At 42.2% G+C, this 5,938-nt stretch overlaps 1 pseudogene; it reads left to right on the top strand.

Moving 5' to 3' along the window:
* The first annotated feature begins 697 nt into the window (after window positions 1–697).
* Window positions 698–3,735, top strand: LOC121802576 (annotated as a pseudogene).
* The last annotated feature ends 2,203 nt before the right edge of the window (window positions 3,736–5,938 follow it).

The following is a 5,938-nucleotide window of genomic DNA, read 5'->3' as shown; positions in this document are numbered from 1 at the left end:
AGGAAGAAAAAAAATCAAATATTTGGTTATATTTAATTGAAATTTCTAAAAATATCCTCCATAACAAAAAAAATTACATGTTTGATATCTAGGATTATTTTTATTAAGTGATACCAAAAAATGTACCCTATCGAGTTGATACCAAAGAGATGTACCATTAATTTAGTTCAATCTTTTATTTATTACTAGCAACAAAATGTACCCTATCGAGTTGATATATGCATGTTGCCGCTAGACGTCACCACGGTTCGGGAACCGGCGGTTCACGGTTCGGAACCGCCGGTTCCGGTTCGAGAAATGATGGAACCTGAACCGGCCCAGCCAAGGTTCGGCGGTTCCGGTTCGTGAACCGTGAACCGCCGGTTCGCGTGAACTGTGGAACCGTCGGTGCAAATCCGGTTCCGGGCCGGTTCGGCGGTTCGTTTAATTTTTTTTTGCAAATTTGTAATTCAAGTAAAAAATGTAAATATATTTGCATAAATAAAATTAGAATAAAGCGATGTACAAATACAATTTTATTGATACAAATTACAACTTCAAAATTACAAATTACAACTTAAAATTAATAAATTACAACGTAAAAATTAGAAATTACAACTTCAAAATTATAAATTACAAAAGACTTAAAGTCTTAATTACAATTTACAAAATTACATATTCGAAACAAAGGGGAGAAATATTTGAAAAAACGGCCGAACCGCCGGTTTTCCGCCGGAACCGCCGGTTTTCGTCGATTTTAAAAATTCAAATTTTTGAAATTACCGTTGGAACCGCCGGTTTACCGCCGGAACCGACGGTTTTTCGGCCGAAACCGGTGGTTTCCGTCAACGGTTTCTGACCAAACCGGCGGCCGGGAGAGCGGTTTCTGAAAAGGCTAGGAAGTAGGCCTGAAAAGGTGTCGGGAACCGCCGAACCGGCGGTTCCGGCGAGACCGGCGGTTCGGAACCGCCGGTTACGGTTCTTCAATTTTTGTGAACCTGAACCGGCCCGGCGGTTCGGGCGGTTCCGGTCCCGGTTCGAACAGCCGCCGACGGTTCAGGTTCAGGTTCCAGTTCGGAACCGCCGGTGACGGTTCCGGGGGCCGGTTCGGTTTGGAGACCTCATGATGCCACCCAAGAATTCGTACTTCCTTCTATTTTATTTATCAATCAGTCATCTCTCTCTCTGTCTCTGTTTGTGTGTGGGAGAGAGATAGTTTAAGCTCAATTCATCGCATTTTCCTCTTGAGTAAGCCTTCACATTTCCCATGGCTATCATTTTGTGTGTGTAGTGTGTTTATTTTTTTCATATTTCATCGCCTCCAGATCTGCTTCAAGCTGTTTTCTGTTTACCGATTTTCAGAATCTCTGTGCTCAACCTCAATCAACTAGTAAAGTTAGCAACTTCCGTTTCATTTCTGCATTTTTATACCTTAATGTATCTGGGTTTCCTGTAAATTTATATTTAGAACAGAAGAAATTAGGGACTGGCCTAGACATTCAGAAAGTTGAGATCTTGGAAATAAATATACCAGATTTGATATACTATTGTGTTTCCCCCAAAAAAGTTGTTACATTTTCTGTTATTGGTATCTCAAATCATAAAGTTACCAGTGTTGTAGTGGTATCTTTTGTTAGTATATTGATTGATGAAAATTACTTTGGGGGAATATGTAACTGCATTGCTATATATCATGTTAGAATACTAAGGGGCTTGGCTTGTTGTTGTTGGTGGAAAATGTGCAGAGGCATGGATAATGGCATTCATGATAAGCTACTGAGGTCAGAAGGGGAGGAGGTTGGTGATTTGAAAGAAAGAGTCTACGACGAGTCAAAGAAGATATGGAGGATAGCTCTTCCTGGCATAGTTGCCAGAGTTGCATCCTTTGGTGCCTTGATCGTCACTCAGTCCTTCATCGGCCACATAAGCGCCGTTGATCTTGCTGCTTATGCGCTTGTTCAGACCCTCATGGTTCGTTTCGCCTAGAATTCTGGTAATTTTTCGCCTTGCCATTCACATCATAGCCTCAGATATTATGGAAATGTGATCATCCTCTGTATTCAGATTGGAATGTCGAGTGCAACCGAGACTCTATGTGGACAAGCATATGGTGCGAAACAGTATCACATGATGGGGATTTACCTGCAAAGATCATGGATTGTGAACTTGATAACCTGCACCCTCTTGATGCCTCTGTTTATCTTCGGAGGGGCCATATTCCGTCTGCTAGGCGAAGAATCTAACATTGCATACGCAGCGGGGTACATCTCGTGGTGGTTCATCCCCTTGGTGTACAACTTCGTCTTCACTCTGACTATCCAGATGTATCTGCAAGCGCAGCAGAAGAACATCGTGGTTGCTTGGATATCCATAGTGCAGTTCATCGTGCATGTGCTGCTCTCGTGGCTGTTTGTGTACCATCTCAACTTGGGGATTCCTGGCGCCATGACCGCCCTCAACATATCGTCTTTGTTGGTGAGCTTTGTTGAGCTCGTGTATATCCTAGGAGGCTGGTGCCCTGAGACGTGCTGCTTTCAAGGATTTGTTGCCCGTGATCAAGCTCTCGATCTCCTCTGGTGTCATGGTTAGGTATATCTCTCGCTACTCGTTAACATGGCTTCTGCTTCTTCTTCAAGTAAATTTCCAAATCCGAATGTCTTTTGCAGCTTGGAACTGAGGTACAATTCGATACTGGTGTTGTTGGCCGGGTACATGCACAATGCTGAGGTTGCCATATCCGCATTTTCCATTTGGTAAGCGTTGCGTTGTGTTGTTCGTTTTCATCTTGTCCTGATCAAGATGATGACAAATTGAGTTATTTGCAGCCTAAATATCAACGGATGGGAGTTCATGCTTTGCCTCGGATTTCTTGGCGCTGCGTGGTATGTCAATTTTTCTTGATCTTGAGCTCTGTGTTTTCAGATTTTCTTGACTCGTGCAAACTGTGCAGTGTGCGGATTGCAAATGAACTGGGACGAGGAGATGTTAATGCGACTAAATTCTCTATCAAAGTCCTTCTATCCACTTCCATGTTGATTGGGGTGGTCTGCACCATCCCTTGCTTGGCCTTCGGGCACAACCTGAGATACTTGTTCACCAACGACGAGGCAGTCGTGAAGGCTGTTGCAAATCTGTCTCATCTGCTTGCCATCTCGGTGCTGCTCAACAGTATCTATCCAGTGCTCTCAGGTGTGTCCGTTGGGGCAGGGCTGCAAGGAACGGTTGCGATTATCAACCTGTGCTGCTATTATTTAGTTGGAATTCCGATTGGGGCTCTACTGGGATACGTTGCCAATCTACAAGTTGAGGTAAAAACCGAAATGCGTAATCAAAATCTTACATTGTTGCTGGTGTATTGTATGTGACTGACAAGGCGATTATTGACATGTGCAGGGAATATGAATCGGAATGATCATCGGGATTCTAATACAGACGCTGGCGCTGAGCTACATGGCTTTTAAAACCGACTGGGACCTTCAGGTGAAGCTAGCCGCTGAACGGCTGCAGAGTTGGGCCCTTAAGTCACCGGATAAAAACGGCAGCGCTTGAAGAGATGTCTGTATCTGCAGATTTTTAGGCCATCGATGCAATTTCTTGCCACCTTTTTTGCTCATCTATATATGCTTATTGTTTGCCCTACATTTAACAAAACACAAACCAAAATGGCTATGTAAAATAGACTTACTAGTGGTATTATACTATATAGGGAAGAGTTCAAAAACTACTACTATTATAAATCATGAACTCTTTGTGCAATGTTGTGAAGTTTCAGTAGTACTCCCTCCGTCCCCGAATAAGAGTAGTTAATTTCCATTTTGGGTCATCCCCCATTAAGGGTGTCCACAATGGGGGAGCCACGGCCCCCCATTGCAAAGGCCGAGAGCCGGGGCGGAGAGGCGAGAAGCGTGGCTGAGCCACGGCCGCGGCCTTCACGCGGCTGAGCCGTGTGAGCCGCGGCCCTCCCATTGCAAGCGCCGCGAATCGCGGCTGGGCCGCGGAATATAAATTTTTTTTTTTTCGAATTTTTTTTTTATAAATATACACTCTCATTTCCATTTTTTCACTTCATTCTACACTTCAAATCCCTTCATTTTACACTCTCAAACACTACAAAAAATGCAAGGTGGAGATGGTAATTCCCCGGGGTATGGAGACTCGGGATACGGCAACTTCCCCAATCAGACGTGCAGTCCGCACTCGCCCCAATTCCGGGTCCAGTCATCCCAGCAGAGGAACTTGGTTCGCCAACCATCGGGGTTCGGGGACTACCGACCGAATATGGACGCGATCAACAACCCATCCCAGCAATTCCAATCCTCCCAATTCCAATCCTCCCAATTCCAATACTCCCCGTCTCCTCTGTCTGAATCTGATAGATTCACATGGGAACAGTTGATGGGTACACCGGAGACCCCGACATCCGGTAGTGTGGAGATGGAGGCCCCCACCGGGGGTCGCCGAACCGGCGGTGGTGGGGGGCGACATTAAATTAAATTAAAAAATAACATTAAAAAAAAGCAAAAAAAAAAAATCAACATTTTAGAGGGCCACATTTGGTGGCCCTTTGAATTTGCATTGACTTTTTTACATTTGCCATTACAAAGGCCACATGGGAGCCACAATTGGTGGCCGGGCCACAAATGGTGGCCTTTGAAGGCCACCATTGTGGACACTTTAAGAGTCACTCTTCATTTTTACCATAAATGGTAATAGGTTCTACATTCCACTAACTCACTACACTCACATTTTATTATAAAACCAATATAAAAATATGGGTCTCACATTCCACTAACTTTTTCAACCAACTTTTCTCTACATTTTTTAAAACTCGTGCCCGGTCAAAGAGCGACTCCTATTAGAGGACGGAGGGAGTAATATATAAATTCGAGAACGGGAATTTTAGTTCGTCTATGGAATTCGAACTAAATAATACTCCGTAGATTTAATAAAGTGATGAATCACGAACGGTAAATATTTACGTTTTTAAATATTTACATTAGTAAAATGAAGTTACTTGGTTAAAATGTTTGATTGCGTTATAATCGGTTAATGAAAAAGTAAGTTTGGTACATATATATTCTATGCAAAGATGCTCTGTTTTTGGTATATATTCTATGGTTCAACCTTCAAGAAGAATCATGGCTTTTGAATCCTTGTACTTTTATTGCATCTACGATATCAAATGACAAATATGTAAATCTAATTAGTCAAACAAAGATTTGAAGTTGCAATAGGCTTGTGATGATGTGCATACTCTGGGTTTGAAGGTGAGGTGCTAAGATCGTGATTGCCTCTCTTTGTGAAGGTGCGACTTCAACAACAACTCCTCAAGTTCATGCATTTAATTTGATATGCAAGTATCTAAGTATTTCTTAATTCGTAATTTTTTAAAATGAATTGCAAAAATAGATTTTATGATATAATGTACTATATGATTCCGCGGCGGCTGTTTTAGGGAGGGAATTGATTATGAACAAAATAAACACACTTAGAATAGGATAGGGGAAGCTTCAAATGCCTTAGAGGGAACTCCAAAAAATTGATTAAAGAGCATTATGTTTTTTTGGGGCTTTGTACAAGACTACAAGGGATCACATGATCACATCTGGGGAATGAGTAGCCGACCAATGTTTATTTATGGATCAGATCAGGCATGCATTCTTTTGGGTGGTTCAATAATGATACAACACCCTAAACCTTTCAATTATGTTCATTAAGGTATGCATTAGTGCTCAAATTCGCTGGTAATCGTTCATCATATAGTATGACCTACTATCTCGCTGATGATATCTATCGAAAAAATGGCAGGGGTTCGTGAATCGATCATGTGTCTAGCAGACCCAATGAAAACATTGTTTGCATGGGTGGATCAACATGCACCATAGGAGAGGCATTTGACCCACCTCATATTTTTCAACTGATGTATATATTATTTATTTTAAAATTTATTTCTTTTAAT

Source organism: Salvia splendens, chromosome 5 (genome assembly GCF_004379255.2).
Source record: "Salvia splendens isolate huo1 chromosome 5, SspV2, whole genome shotgun sequence".
NCBI lineage: Eukaryota > Viridiplantae > Streptophyta > Magnoliopsida > Lamiales > Lamiaceae > Salvia > Salvia splendens.
The sequence above is the reverse complement of the archived record's forward strand: the minus strand, read 5'-3'. Positions and strand labels throughout refer to the sequence as shown.